The following is a 16,220-nucleotide window of genomic DNA, read 5'->3' as shown; positions in this document are numbered from 1 at the left end:
TTCAAATGTGGAAGTCATATATGTATTCCACGTAGATGATATTACAGTAGGATTTTTCTTTTCAAAATTTCCAGTTGCAACATTAGCACAAGAAAGTTTATGTTTCAGCTTTAAAAAAACAATTATCTTCCACTTTCTTAATTTTGAACCTATTATTATTTTATAAATGGAGCTATGCTGCATAATATAAACAAACTGAATTCTGCAAACAAGACATTTATGACCTCACTATTTCAGAGCAAACTTTAATGGTGTTTTGAGAGGTGGGGCCTGGGGTGCTCACTAACAGCTCACTTAGGATGTGCTATTAAGTAATGCAAAGTCTCTAACTCCACATTAGCTCAGAAACCAAAGAAACTACACCAAAGCCTTACTTTATCATTTTTAAATTTTGCTATTCTTTGGAATATTAAATTTCTTTAAAGATATGATTTTTTTTGAGAAAGATAACAGCTGTATTAAATTTCCTCTCACCAAGAAAGCAATCTTTATCAAGAATAAATACCCCATGGAAATCGAAATGACGGGAGGTTTCTAGCTAAGTGAACATGCAGATCTGAACAGAAATCTAAATCCTATCAGATCTCACTCGAACCAGCTCAACAAAGTCCTGGGCTACCCTGGAACTTAGCTCTTCTTTTCCAAAAGTTGGCTGAGCTAAGATCATAACACAAGGCAGGGAAGGAGAGAAGAGGAAAGTCCACCTGGCAGCCTCCATCTCTTTTCTTCCAGCCAAAAGTCGCCTCTCGGGCGACCCCGATAACAAGCCCTCCCCATAAGGAAATCCGGCATCCACACTGCCCCAGCCGCCCCCAAGCAGCCCTGACGCCCCTCTCCCAGCCTGTGAATGGTGTTTTAGTGGCCCCCCCAGTTGGTGGCACCATCCACCTCTTCCCCGCTACACACACACACACACACACAGAGCAACGGCAGCCTTCCCAAATCACAAAGTTGATTACATCACCCCACTTCAAACCCTTCAAAGGCTCCCTGGTGGAATTCTAGCCCCGCCCCCGACACTGCTCACCCAGCCTCACCCCAGTTCCCAGGTCCCCAGTGACCTCAGGGACCCCCTGTCCTGCTCCTACTTCCCACTTACCTACAGGCTCATTTTGATTGTTTCCCAAGGAAGACTTCCCTCCCTCCAACCTCCGCAACTTGTTCCTCTATTCCTAGAACATTCTAGGCTAAGTCAACTTCTGACACTGCTAAGCTCACAAGAAGCAAATACATCTTGCTTAATAATGAGGGTCCACCCACTCTCCCCTAGACACACAGAAGTGCGCGTGTTATGAATAAATGAATGACGGGGTGGGTCTCAAAGGGCAGACAGACCTGCTCTCGAACGTCCCGACCCTTCTGTCTGTAGAATATTATCAGAAGCAAAACCAGAAGTACCTTTCCTGAGGGTCACTTCCTGCTGACACCCTTCACTGCCTCCAGTGTCTATTCAAATAAAACCCAACGTCTTCCAAAGCCCTTCACCCCAGGCTCTCTCCAGGGTCCTACCAAGCAGGGGAACACTCCACCCTGGACCACACAGGACACTCTCCCCAGGTCCTCACCCCACAAGCCTCCAGGCCTCTGCCCGGGCTGCACCTGCCACCTGAGCCACACTCTAGACTCCTTCTCCTGGCTGACACTTACTCTGTCCTCACGATTGAATGTAGAGCCCATTTCTTCCAGGAAGTCCTCTCTGATAATGTCCTTTAGGTCTTGGCAGGGCTTCATCTATAGCAACAGTACATGGTGACCAACTGGGTGTTTGCCCAATCCTTTGAAACCACGAACTCTTGGGGGCCACGTGGGAAGGAGTGAGAGATTACAAGAGGGGTGGGGGAAGCAAAAAGCAAAAATCACAGCCCAAGTCCCAAATTCAAGGATTCTTTCTCAGAAAAAAGTATAAACTATTTCACACCTGTGCAATTTGGCTACTATTTTTGTGGCTTGTGGACAGCAAGAGCTTGGTGTTCTAGTCCAAAACCCGGGTTACATGCAAAGAAATGTATATATTCATATCCAAAGGAAACCAGAGCTGTTCAACAACAGTTTGCAGTTAGAATAGAAAGGAACTTTGATAAAGGCAATCTCTCTCTCCCTCTTCTTTCTTTTCTGGCATCATATAATTTTAGAAGTATTTGCGTGACTAAGAGATGGCTACAGCCCGTGATTCTGCACTGGAGTGTTTGGGGCTGAGGAAGCCCAGATTACATTCACTGCGTAAATGCAATCACACCAAAACACTGATAGGTGCCATGGTGGTGGAGCTGACGTTAGAAAGCAGGCAAACTTACTCTGTAAGAGAACTCTAAATAGAAAGTAAGAATTGCAATGTTCTGTACTCAAATTCATTCGATATATGGGTCATTAACTGATAGAATATCTTCACTAATGTAACCCAAAAATAAATTGTCAACGTCGATTTTCTTCATCTGACCGCTTTATGCTAACATTGGTTATCAAACCCTCACTCCATATGGAAAGCTCAGGCCTATGCTGCAGCAGTTACATCCCGTGGAAGAAAGCCGATCAAGGGAGAACTGGAGAGTTTCCCTTCTGAAGCTGCTAAGTCTGGTTTTGCACCTGTACGTCATTTGCAACCACGTCATCGGCAAGGAGTAAGACCTTACCTCTGTGGGGCGAAAAGCACTGCGGTGCTTCTGAACCATCAAAGAACACTGAGCTTTGTGAAACTGTCCTGAGACACTTAAATCGTATTTTTTGTGAAAGGCTCCAAAACTGACCCAATTCACCAATCCAGGTCAACAGAGAGGTACCGGAATTAGTAGAGAGAACATGCCCTTGAAGTCTGACAAGGCCCTGCTTGAATCCTGCTACAGCATTGACTAGCCGCTAAACGGACCAATTCCTTAACCCCTCTGAGAAGGCTTCCCAATCCGCAAAAGGGAGCTGCCATCGCCCACCTGGGAGGCATGGATGAGAATGCAACACGCAAGTAGGGCTGCCGACTGGTACCTGACACGGGGACTGACTAGCTTCCCTCCGCTGCCCTTCTCCCCCTTTAAACTTGCACTGTTCCCCCTGGTAAGGATCAAACCCCTGGAAAGGACTGCCCGAATCTTCTGTGTATCCCTGAATACATGCATTACCCTTAGGAGGCCAGAAAAACAACTGCCTCCTCCCCAGTCACTATCAATGTTCTTAAGAGTCTGGGTATTTTTAACTCAAATTTTCAGGGAGACTATTCCAGAACTTTGCACGCACCATTCTCCAGGTTGGCTCCCCTCCCAGTGCCCATCTATTCTCACCTCAGATCCTCTGATTGACTTCTGTTCATTGGAAAGCGAGTCCAGTAGGGTGGCGACTCCCAAGGACGCCCTCCCTCCCTCACAGGTGAGTGTGACTAATTTCTCCCCACTCCAACTCCAGCTTCTTAGAAGTCTAACCTCCAGGACCCTGCAGAATCTGCATCTTCCCAAGACACACACGTGGCCACGACCCTCCTTTCAGATTTCTTCCAGGCTGGCCCTGCCCAACCCCCGGCCCCTTAAGGATAAATGGCATTAGTCTGAAAATCGCAAACGCCGCAGACTGACACACGAATGCTGCATGGTCTGGGCTTTCCTCCAACCCAGGCACAGCACTGCCCCCCTCAGCCTCAGTCTGCAGCTCTCCAGATGATCTAATTCACATGCGCGTCTGTGAACACCAGCTAAAAATGACGACTCCCAACGTGTATCTCTAGTCTGGCTCCTTCACCTGAGCCCCAGGGCCATAGACCCGAGTGCCTCTTTGAAGTCCTAACTTGCATGACAAATGGCATCTTAAATATGTCTCATGTCTGCCATTTACTCTGGAATTCGATTCCTGGCAGGTACCTCCCAGACACCCCATTTTAGTAACAGCCCCAGCACCCAACTATGTGATTGAGGTCACATTCAATTTCCACTGTTCCCTCCCCCAAGCCCTGCCCTGGAATCAGTCCTGTTATATCCGTCACTAAGCCCATCTCAAGTCTGGTTCTGCAGGGACCACGGCCGGAACCCCACAAGCTCACAGCATGGTGCACTGAGTCACAGTCCTCCAAAGGGTGCTCCCTGGAGGGGGAGGCATCTCCTGCCACTGGTCACCTCAGAAGGCACTGTATTCTCACAAAGGAGGCCCAGGAGAAGGGACTCAAGGTTCTCCCGTGGTCTGAGATTTGAAGGGCCCGAGGTTTGGGGGAGCTCCTAATTAGCAGACACAGTTGTCAGTAAGCAGACGAGGATGGAGGAACCCAGGCCAGGCTGTTCTCACTCCGACTCCTGGGCTCTCGGGAGCCACGGGAAAGGCCTGTGTCCAGGGCATAGCCCGGCCATCACAGATCCCAGCCTGCATTTGCCAACCCGGACAGACTAGAATCGTTCTACTTGCAACATTTACTTCTGATCTGTTCCCCACCCACAATGTGATGGACTCCTTTAGATATTCTCTCCTGTCTGAAGCGAGACAAATTCAGTGAAAAATGAAGTGTCCACATTTGGACCAGTGCATGAAAGGAGAAACAAGGCCTCATGGTCAGCATGATGGTGGTGGCCAAACACTTTCACTGGGTGAGATGAACCATGGTGGGGGTGAGAATCCAAGGTCCTAGGTCGGCCAAAGCATCTTCCTTCACAATTGACTGGGGTGTTGGAGACTCACTACCGCAAACTAACGACAAGGCCGACAGAGGTGGACGTCAGCTGCAACAGACACGGAGTCAGCTATTTACTGCCAACATGGGTTAAAAGTAAAGGCCGGTGCAGGGAGGCCTGCACGGCTGCTGAGGCAAACCACAGACCCGGCTCTGAATGCCCACTGGCTGGAGCAGGGTGGAAGCTACGGTCCCCTTTAGCAGTCCCTATGTCCACCAGATCCAGGTGAGCCAGCTACTTAGGAGAAGGACATGTTGTCCTGATACTCAGATAAACCAGCCTCGTAAAGGGAACAAAAGAGTGGCATGGATTTTAGACCAACTTCTGCCTCATTGTGAAGGCAAAGTAAAGTAAATGGCACGGGAAGTAAAATGCAAAAAAAAAAAAAAAATTAAATAACAAAACGGTGACTGCTTCCTCCAACAGCTGCTCACCCCCGAGCCTGCCACTTCCTCACCAGTGACCGCCGGCCAGGCAGCGCCGTCACGCGCGTCACACAGCGACAGCCAGGAACCGAGTGCCAAGCACGTTTGTGTAAAAGAAGGAATGGAGCAAGATGCTGCAGAATTTGACTTTACAAGTTTAAATACTCCATGAAAAACATCCCTCAGCAGCCGCCTAAATGAATTCGCATCTCACTTCTTCAAAACAATCAAACAAATTTAATAAGGGCGCATTTGTCACCAAATATAAGGAGGACCAAACTGGTTCCTTAAAGCAAGGATTTTAAGAGGTAACAAACACCAGTGGGTGATGTGCTAAAAAAAATTAGAAAATAAAAAGATGACAAGGATAATACCTGGATTAAGGCAGCTGTTAAGTTTTTGCTTTTTAAAGCGATGGAGACAGCACGGAGGGCGATCTAGCAATTTCCAATGCAGGGTGTGCACAGCCCACATTTTCAGACGCAACAACATGCTCACAGGGCAGTACAAGAGAAAAAGGAATAAAGAAAAAGGAAAAGAGGAACAAGAGAAAATTAGAAACACATAAGAACAAAAATGACTTTGACAGCACGTACAAGAATTTACGTGAGTGTGTGAGGCCAGGGACGCGGGGATGGTGAGACCCACCCCCACCTCCTGCTCCAGGGAGAGCAGGGGCCTGAGGGGAGCGGCGCTGCCGGGGGACCCCAACGTGGTCAGCGCCCCTAACCAAAACTCCACATACATGGGTCTATACAGGTCTTAAGCTACAAATTGTGGTCACATTTCAGGCTGGACAGTTTTACGCACTTCCACCAAGAGTAGCAGGAGAGAATTAGGCTCTGTTCCTGCACCAAAGCATTGTTTAAAAAATTAATGTCTGCGGAATAGTAAAAGCAACAATGGAGTAAAAGTTACTGGAGGAGAACGTGCTTGACCCGAGCTCACAGGCCGCGTTATCTCACTGACGTTAAAATGCTGGCTGAGACCTTACGGTACCAAAACAGACAGACGCACCAGGAGGGAGGTTTAATGCGCTGCTATATTTTGATGTCGGGAGCCATGCCTGGTACACGAGGTTCTGGGTAAACAATGGTGACTGTGTCAACCACTATGTGCTAAGCACATATACAGTTACTCCTCCAAATCCCAAGGGCAGACTTCAAAATGCAAAAACAAGCAGGAATATTCTGGTGGGTCCGCAGACCCAGAGCCAAGCAGTTGCTGAGCAAAAATGTCACCAGTGCCTCCTGAGAGAAGAGGAGGCACTGGCCTGGGGGCTGGGGCAGGGCTCCAGGCTTCCACTGCTCACCCACCAGTCTGTCCAGGGGGAGAACATGGTCCCAGCTTACATTGCACCGATGCACCTACCTTGACTGAAGCCTGGGGGATCAGCAGGAGGTGACATGTGAGGTGAAAGGAGCCAGCCTCGGTGTAACAAGGTGCTGGCAGCTGTGCGCTCAGCAGTGCCCAGGCTCCTAAACTTGACACCTCATCTCCAAGGAGCAGATGGGGAGCACGGGCATGTAGATCACAGGGCCCTGTGAGGACAAGAACAGATCATGGCCACGACATGCCTTGCCCCTTCCTTAAGCATGTCCCGGAGGAACAGGAAATTCATCCAGAGCCCGCTAGGCACCTCACGCAGGTGGGACTCGGGTCCTCTTGCCTATCACTCACAAGGCTGATCTGGATATTCTTTTTATCAATTCTCTGGCATCTTCTCCTCCAACTTACCTACAACCAGAAAGTAGAATCTGATCTTAGTTAAGTTCAAGAATCACAGAGCACCGCCTCCACAGCGGGCACGGCACGTGCCAGGTCGTCCGACCATCACCTGTGGGACCGCCATGAGCCCTCTCCAGACTCAAGGGCCGAGGCCTTAGGCCGGGGGTACACAGATTCCCTCACTCTCCCCAGCAAAGGGGGACCACCTCCCGGCAAAGGCATCTCACCCTCTTCTGCCCGAGGGACAGCACAATAGATACACGGGGAAACAGAGCAGAAGTTGGGGGTTAGGCAGCCCAGAAGAGCTCGTCTGTAATTCCGAGGCAAAGTGGGGTCGTTGACTTAATCACAGGGAAACAGTGAGGATGAACATTTCTCTGCTCTTTCCCATACTCCGTGATACGCCTTTCCCTGCCTAAGGAGTTCATTCGGAGGTCCCTTGCGGTGTTTCTGATGTCCTAACATGGCATGCTGCCTGTCGGGCAGGAAGAGAGTGCCTGAGCCGAACAGGTGCTGAGCCTGGGAGGCAGGAGACACTGGCTCCAAGCCAGCTCAACCAGCGCCTCGTTCTGCCTCTCGGGATTCAGCATTTCATCTATAAGCAAAGGGATGAGACTGTCCCAGGAAACGCTGCCCAACATAAATGAAATGAGAACCATGTAAAGAAAGTTTCCCAGTTGCCACATTTAAAACGGTAAACAAAGAAACAAACCAACAAACAAAAAACAAGTACTAGAAACTGATTTTAAGAACATATCTTACATAATCTACTGTATGTAAAATACTATCATTTTGACATGTAATCAATAGAGGAAGTAACAAGATAGTATATATGCTTTTAGTAGACAAGCCTCAGCATCTCATGTGCATTTTAACTACAGCACATCTCAGCTCAGACCAGCCTCCTCCCCAGTGCTCCTAGCATCAGTGGCTGTGGCTACTCTATTGAACAGCAACTCCAGGGGCCCCACCAGGGTCCTGGCTGAAAAGCAGGAGTAAGTGCTCTAACACTATCACTAAAAGGATCTCTCTGAAACAAAGGTGGATTCACTTTTAAATGTCTGTAAACAGGCGGGCTGCACCTCCCTCCCTCCTTGGATACAAGACAGTCCTATTCCATGCTGATCCCTTTCTGGATGGAGAGAAGAAACCCGGCACACAGCCAGGGTGGACTGGCCACCAGGTAAACTTACCTGCTGTCTGTGTCCAGTCCCATGAAGTCCTCCTTCCCAAACGGCATGCAGAGGAGTGGGATCTTGTCCCCAGGCTTGTCAGGGGCCCCATCCAGCCACTTGGACTTGAGCAAGATGAAGAGTGACTCAGTGAAGTCCTCGATCCTCTTCTCCACCACCCTGCAGTCCTCGTAGATTGAAGGACACGTCGGTGCGCAGCTGCTTGGCTTACCTCCCTATGCAGCACAAAGACAAAGAGCTGAGAGTCATTAAGCGTGGTGCCATACAGCTCCTCTGCACGTGGAGCTTCTCGAAGGCCTTGGCCGAGAGGCAGTCGGTAATGGTGACAAGGCCCACAACCATGCGGTGGGTCTGGAAGACGCTCAATCTATTCTTGGGCGCATAGTGTTGACTGTAGTGCGTACAGAGTGCGCCCTGGGAGCTGCACGGGCTGATCTGGCTCACCAAGGAGATTCGCTTATAGATGCAAAAGAAATTCTCCTCTGAGATGATCCCCACTGGTTTGACCACCACGGGAAGAGTCTCATAGTCCTCAGCACACTGCACGTAGTCAGGGATGCTCATGTTGCAGGCCCTGCCGAGAGGGGAGAGGAGATCGAGGTAAATGTGCTGTGTGCTGTGGGCGCCTCTGGGTTGCGGTGACCTGGTGTGTACCAGCCAGAAGGCAGGGGAAGCCCAAGCAAATCCAGGGGTACAGTTTGTCCTTCAGAGCCTGCACATGGCTACCGTAGCTCGGATCACTTTACCCAGCTTTTGGTCTAGGCTTCCTGCCCCTGCAGAGAAGGGTCATTTCTTGTTTTCTGTTTCAAAGCACCTAGCAAGGCCCTGATGCAAAGTCACTGCTCAAAAATGCGGAATAAAGAAATGAAAAAAGGAACTGCTTTCCGCAACCCCCTTCAGCAGAATATAAAGAAAAGGACAACAGTAGGGACAAAAGATCTGGATTTCAATTCCAATTTAATTGAACCTCTAAGCTGCAGAATAATGGATAAGAAAATTTGCCTTGGGGAGGAAGGTACAGTTCAGTGGTAGAGCACATGCTTATCATGTACGAGGTCCCAGTACCTCATTTTAATAAATGAAACAAATAAATAAACCTAATTACCCTCCTCAAAAAATACTTTTTAATTCAAAATTCAAAAAACACCTTGCAATTGACACAACATTGTAAACTTGACTATAATTCAATTAAAAAAAAAAATCCTTGCCTTACAAGAATATATCTGGATTACGGAAGTTTGCAAATGTAAAATGCCTAGGGTACCACCTGCATAAAAATGGGTGACTACAAATTTACTATCCCTCCTTTATGAGCTATATTTCCTTCGGGGGTGTAATAACCTCTCAGAGCTAATTTTCTCAGATTTAAAAAAAAGTAAATATTACCTGATTCTCAGTACTGCTGAAGAATCAGATAACCCTATGAAAGCATCTGACCCACAGAGGTTACTCAATAAATGTTTGTTGAATGAATGAATAAACAAGCAAAATGAATGCTGCTCCCTGCCACAGACCATCATATTGGTACTGCTTGGAAATCCCAAGCCCACGTTCCACCCGTCTCTACACTAACCATGTGGGTGACCTGGGCAGGCGTGTGTGCTTCTCTAAGCCCCAGTTTAACCGTGAATAGAAATGATGGCAATAACACAAACCTCAAATTGTTAGTGAGTCAGTAATTAATCGTACCCCAACTTTGCAAGATGGAACCATTAAGGAAAACTGGGAAAAGGGTCCATAGGCCCTCTCCATATTATCCCTTACAACTACATGGGAATCTACATTATATCTCAAAATAAAATTTCTACTTTTTTAAAGAAGCTATTGAGGTTAAATGTGCTCACTGTCTCAAAAAAGGAACACACAGAAAAAATAGGACAATGCCCAGCACATGAGATACACTCAGTTAACATTCCCACTGAACCCACAGGTCCCTCCAAATTCAGAGCAAGAGGATGGGTCCTCGTGGCAAGAGGCCACTGCACCTGAAGCTAACAAAGCTAATGGTGCTCACTTCCAAGAGTCCCTGTCACCACCCTTGTTCTAATTTTCTATTTGTAATTTTTTTCCTTTTTATTACATAGAAACTCCCAATTGCATAGCCTTCACCTGACTACACATCAAGATGGCAGCCCTTCAAAACCTGACCACAGAGATCATGATGGCAGCCCTTCTTGTTGAAACAATAAAATGAAAAGCCATTTCCACAAGTCCTCTGTGTAAATCTACTAGGGAACTTCATCCTGGACTGAGGAAGAGGACTGGGGAGGAGGGGGCCATCTGGGGCATAGAGAACTGTGGCCACCTGTCCCACGATGGACTTTAGACTCAACCATCACCCTCCAGGAAATTTAAAATACACAGCGACATAGTGCTATGGGCAAGATTTTTTTTTTTTAAATCCCTGAATCCCTTGCAGGTCTTGTTTCTACTGAGACACAAATAGATTATGTGTATATTGTTTAACAAAAGCCTTAAAATATTATCACCCCAACTTGACACATCAAGAAACTGAGGTAGAGAGGTTTGTCACATTGTGCAAGATTAAAGAGAGGCCACGACAGACACCATATTTAAATCCAAGCCCCTGCTCCAGTGCTCACACTAGAAAGTGTGACATACTGCCCCTTTTCTGCCCTCTCCCTGCAATAAATCTCTGCAGAGTATTTTCTGTGCCACCTGGAATCACAATCACATCAATTTTCCACAAAGAGCTATGTGACTCCTTGCAGGAAGTAACAAAATCTAAAGTGTTGGGATGGGAGGAGAGATTTGCATTTTCTGTTTCTCAAAGGAAACATGGCTTTAAAAGAAACTGAAAAGCACTTATCTAGTCTAAGCCCTCATTGTGCAGAGAAAGAAACGGAAGGTCAGAAGAGATGAGGAAAGGGCCTTATTAACAAATATTGCCTCAGCACAACACCAAGCCAGCCCTGGGCACTACTGTCGGAGGATCTGGGAGGCCCAGGAGAATGAGTGTTAGAAAACGGAAAGAGAAGAAGCATACAAGGCCCTGTCTCTACACCACCATACCATGAAATTCCACCAAATTACCCAGTATGGGGGCAGCCAATAATAAGGTGGGGTAAACAGGTTACAGAAACCTGGAAGTCTCAACCATAATGGAAATTCCTACATTTACTATGTTTTTTTTTCCCAGTTCAAGCATCAACTCAGTGGGCACTCTGTACCAGGGACTACACGAGGCCTGGATTTCTCCGAAATACAAATCTCTATTACCACGTGTGCAAACCACATAAAGCCCACCAGAAGAAAAGCGCTCACAGATAACATGGAATTACTGAAACTGAAAGCAGCCAAAGAGCATATATTACTAGGAAAAATGGTGCTGCTACAAATGGACTCATGGACATAGGAAGCAAACTGTGCTTAGCAGGCAGGAAAGGGGAGATTAACAGATACACGTTAATAAATATAAAATAAATGACAAGGGCCTACTATATAGCACAGGGAACTATATTCAATTTCTTGTAATGAGTTCTACTAAAAACAATATATTACATATGTATATACATATGCATATGTTTATAACTGAATCTCTGCTGTACACCTGAAACTAACATTGTAAATTGACTACATTTCAATAAAAAATAAATTAAAAAAATAATTAAAAATAAAAGCAACGCCATTAAGAAAAAAAAAAGAATACTGTAATCCCCTTAGCTGTAGGTGCTGGAGAATCCTGGTTGCAAGCACCAAGTCCACTGGATCACTCCAGCACTGGCTGTCACTCTTTCTGACCATTACAGAGTCACTTGGCTTCACTGAGGTTACTTTTCTCTTCTGTGAAAGGCTACAGTAGCAACTAACGTTGTATAGAATCTCATCATTCACAAGCCCAACAATTAGTGAGGACTTCCCATGGGCCAGGCTCTGGAGAGATGAAAAGATACAGTCCCAGATATATTCATGGGTAGAAGAAATTTATGCCATAAAGACATTAATTCTTCCTGTTTTGATACACAGATTCATTGCAATTCTGATTAGAATTCCTACCAGATATTTCATGGAATGTAACAAGTTATTTTACGGTCAGGAATAGGCATGAAACTTCCTTAGAAACACCACTGAGGAGGGGTGGGTTTGTCACTCATTTTCACTGGTCTTTCTGATGTGATGAAAACGTTCTGGAATAATAATTGTTGCACCACTGTGAATATGCTAAAAGTTGCTGAATTGTACCATTTAAATGGATGGACTTCATGGTGTGTGAACAATATCACAATAAAGCTGTTATATGAAAAAATATTTCTTGACAATTATTTTTCCCTCTATACTACTAGTCTGCCCCACGATTTAAGAAAAACAAAAAACCAAAACAAACCAAACTGTGCCAGGAGCTCTTTAGGACTGCAATGTCCCTGGGTCTCCAACGCCTCTGGTGGTGCTGTTCCTGTTAACGCACCCTAGCTGGGCTGGGCTAGTTAGGGACTGTAATTATCTTTTTAAAATCGACGGTTACACGTTTCACCCTGGGAGTGGGAAGGAAGGACCATGTCACAGCCTCATGCCTTCAGCTCATTTTTAACTGAACCAAGCCCTGCTTTCAACACTGTAATCCCTGGCACTATAAAAACACGTGACATCAACAAGCACCGCCATCATTACACCTGAAAGTGTTCAAAGTACTTACCTGGGGCAGAAACACTGAGGGAGGAGACAGAAGCTCGCTCAGCACTGAGGATCCACTTTCCCGACACCACCAGAGGCTGCGCTTTACAGCCGGAGGCTCTCAGCCCAGGGAGCAGCGCCCACGCCGCTGAGCTTGTCCTCAGGGAGCAGGAAAGGAAGAGCAGGGCAGCCCCGGGGTCGAGGGGCAGGGAAAGCGGGGGGGGGGTGGTTGGTGGAAACGCGGGCTGCAGCCCCGCTCGGAGGCCAGCCCCAGCCCCAGCCGCCTGCCCCCGTTCGGGTCCGCAGACCCCACCCGCCCGGGACACAGCCCGCCCAGGGGCGGGGACGGGCCGGCGGCCGAGGAGAGGCAGCCCGGGAGGAGAGGACTCGCGGGCGGGAGAGGGGAAGGGGACGCCAGCCACGGACTGAGGGGAGCCCGGCTGGGTGAGAGGCTGCAGGTGCACACCTGGCCATGGAAAGGTGTGGCCGGGGCGCCGGGTTAGGTGGCGCGGGCAGAGGGGTCTGGCCAGAGCAATTCAGCTGAACACAGGCTGACTGGCGCCCTAGGGGTCTGTGACATGCCGCCCGCCCTCCCGCAGCCGCCTGACCCCTTTCCCGGGAGCCCCCCACCTTGCACTTCCACAGCCAGAGGCCCCGGCCCCGGGCAGGAGCTAAAGGCCTACCGGTCGACAGAGCTGAGAAGCCTTTGGGGCCGATCCCCGGCTCAGAGCTGGAGCTTCCAACCCGCGGTCCAGCTGGCACCGACTGCCCATGCGCAGGAGGGCCAGCGATCCACTCTGGGTTCTGCGAGAGAAGGTGGGGCAGCGAGGGAGGGAGAAGATGGGAGGGGGAGGAGAGGAGGGGAAAAGTGGAGGGAGACAGATGGACCGGAAGAGCAGAGAAAAGGGATGGATCTGGAGAGGGGAGGGTCGTTGCGGAGATGGAGAGAAAAAGCTTTACCTCTGGGGGCACCCCGAAGGAGGCGGCAGTCTTGCCTCTGTATCATTCTGTTACCCTTCAAGGCCCGCAGCTCATGTTTTACCTCTCTGATCCAGCCCTCCATCCGATGCTTCTGCAGAACCCCTATGGGTATCACACCCGTTGCCTCCACGCGGAGCTGGGTTTTCTGTTGCTCTGGGAACCAAGCACCCGCAGGTGTTGTCGCTCAGAACTACCTTGGGAAGAGTACCTATTCCCCTTTTACACTCTGGGAAACAGGCAGGCATGATCTCTGCCTTAGTTCCACTCTCCCAGGTGTTGGGCTGTCGGGGAGCGGGGTGGTACAAGATCAGAGCCCCAGACAGAGCAGACTGCCTGAGTGTTGGTGCACAGTCCCCATCCCTCCTGGGTAAACCACACCCCACCCTAGTGGAACCATCAAGGGCTCACAGTAGTTCGCTGGGTGTGGGAGAGCTATCCTCATGTAAAGGAAAAGCCCAGCTGGGCTAACAAGCTAAGTCACAAATCTAAGTGTGATAAGTGTCGGTTTACTGATCTAAATTCTGCTGGGCTAACTCGTAAATCTGAAGTTTAGTGTCAGTTTACTGGGCTAACAAGCTAACTCGTAAATCCAACTTCAACAGGTGTCAGTAACGTGATCTATTACAAGTTGATAAGCTCCAGTGTACTGATTCCTTGCTTTATGTTGTTTGAGCCTTATTGGCTAATACCCCTTACTTGTAATTAACCCTTTAAAACCTCATGTGCATGTCTTGGAGTTGCTCAGAACTTCGGAGCAGAAGCCCCTCTGAGCCCGCCGGCATAATAAATCTGAGTACTCCAACCCTCCCAGTGGTGCTTGTTTCTTGGCTGGCCTGTTGTTTCCATAACACTCAGTTCCAGTGCCCTGCTTGCTAGGTAGATAGGAGTCTTACCGAGTCCAAATTCATTCTCCTCAGTGCAGGACAGGCCAATAAGTTGGGAGACCAGGTGTTGGGGCAAGGAATAGCAAGTCTCTGTAGACCTAGATGGCAAACTAATGTCCTGGAAAACCATCTCCCCAAGTCAGAATTCAGGCTCCTTTCCTACGTGCTTGGTTGTTGCAATCTTCCTGGTGTAGGAATTCCTTGTTGTTAGAATCCTTTGTTCTTGCAGCTATCTGCCTGGGTCAAATCTCTGTAAACCTCCAACAAAACAAACGTTATTTTCTATTCTGTAATTTGTTATCTTTTTATGAATGAAAAAGTGTTAAATATCCTTAAAGGTCAGAGCCTTCAGAATAGGCTCTCCTGTATATTTCAGGCTCTAAGCAACATTGTTTTACAAGCAAGATGAAGCCTAGGAGACAGAGCATAGGGTTTAAGTCAAATGAAAAGATCTAATATGCAGTCAGATTTGTTCTGTTCTATTACCTGGGCAGAAGCCACTTGAGGGTTTAAATCCCTTTAAGTTAAAAATAACTAAAACTTTAAATGAATTTACATACATATTTGGGAATGAGCATACCATATCTGGAAAAGCATCCAAAGGATAGTAAACAGTGGCATCTCCAGGGAGGGCTGGAAGAACAGAGGATGAGGGTAAACTTCTTTCACTTGTGTAGTTTTGTGCTCTGTTTGAATATTTATTAACCATTTGCATGTATTTCTTTTTCAGTTAAAAAAAATGTGTAATGGAGCAAAGGATTAATTAGCTCAGCAAATACAGCAGCCATGGAATCACTGAGTCATCACTTTTGACTTAAGCCAGGAAGCATTTATTGACTCTCTCCAATGTGCTCAGTGCTGTTTTAAGAATTCTTTTATTATTATTATTTATTATTATTATTATTGTTATTTTTATTTTATGAAATAATAACACGGTATCCCCCACCCCTGCCCATGACTGGCGGGAAACCAACTGAGTTCTTATTGAGTTGTTTTCCAAGGAGTAGAGATGAGTTATAAACTGAACACATCTTCAGGGCAAAACAGGCGGAGTGGTTTTACAGCACTCCAGACAGCTATGAAGGGTTTTCAATAAAGGTGCCCAGAGTCTGAGAGAGAAAGCCTCTATGGCCCTACAAAAAGCTGCCCAAACTGCCTTCTCCATGGCACTACTGAAGTAGGATAAAACAAATCTGACTCCATATTTGATCTGTTCCTTTGAATTTAAGAAAACCACGTTAATACGCTCCGGTCTTTTCATGGGTTATGATGTCACAGAGGAGACGGACAGGTCAACAAGGGACCACTCTGCCGTGATCACTGAGCCGGGGAACGGGATGGGCGGCAAGATGTATGACGCAGCCATAGCAGTGCCCGTGCTTCTAGGCAGGTAACCAAAGTCGCCTCGACAAGGTGTCAAATACTTGTGCCCACGTCCTAATCACCTGACGTGTATTAAAGAGAAATGGAAACTTATAAAAGCCCAATACCCTTGGTGGGTACACCGTCCAAAGAGCAAAGTCACAGTTTGACAACTGGCCATCCCGGTTCCCTGGGATTCATTCTTGGAGAATCTTAGAAACCACTCCTCTGTCCTTAAGAAGTGCTGCATATTTGTCCTATCTTTGGCTCAGGGATGGAGCATGTTCAAGTGAACTTTAATGTCTGCACAGATTTGACTGTCTTTCTCCAGTTTCACGTGTCCATTCTAAAGAGGCCTGAGCTAAGTCCATCCTCCGA

General features: G+C 47.6%; 1 long non-coding RNA gene across 1 annotated transcript in view; it reads right to left on the bottom strand.

Moving 5' to 3' along the window:
* The window catches only part of LOC141578213 (uncharacterized), an 81,469-nt gene extending 68,769 nt beyond the window's left edge, over positions 1 to 12,700 (bottom strand). Inside the window, exons 1-3 of the long non-coding RNA XR_012508332.1 lie at positions 12,638 to 12,700; positions 7,984 to 8,557; positions 5,437 to 6,603 (exon numbers count right to left, since the gene is read on the bottom strand). This is a non-coding gene — a long non-coding RNA (uncharacterized LOC141578213). The remainder of the gene's footprint in view (positions 1 to 5,436; positions 6,604 to 7,983; positions 8,558 to 12,637) is intronic.
* Between the last annotated feature and the right edge of the window lie 3,520 nt (positions 12,701 to 16,220).

The sequence above is a fragment of the Camelus bactrianus genome, chromosome 7 (assembly GCF_048773025.1).
Source record: "Camelus bactrianus isolate YW-2024 breed Bactrian camel chromosome 7, ASM4877302v1, whole genome shotgun sequence".
Taxonomy (NCBI): domain Eukaryota; kingdom Metazoa; phylum Chordata; class Mammalia; order Artiodactyla; family Camelidae; genus Camelus; species Camelus bactrianus.
Note: the sequence above shows the minus strand (reverse complement) of the source record. Positions and strands in the feature narration are given on the sequence as shown.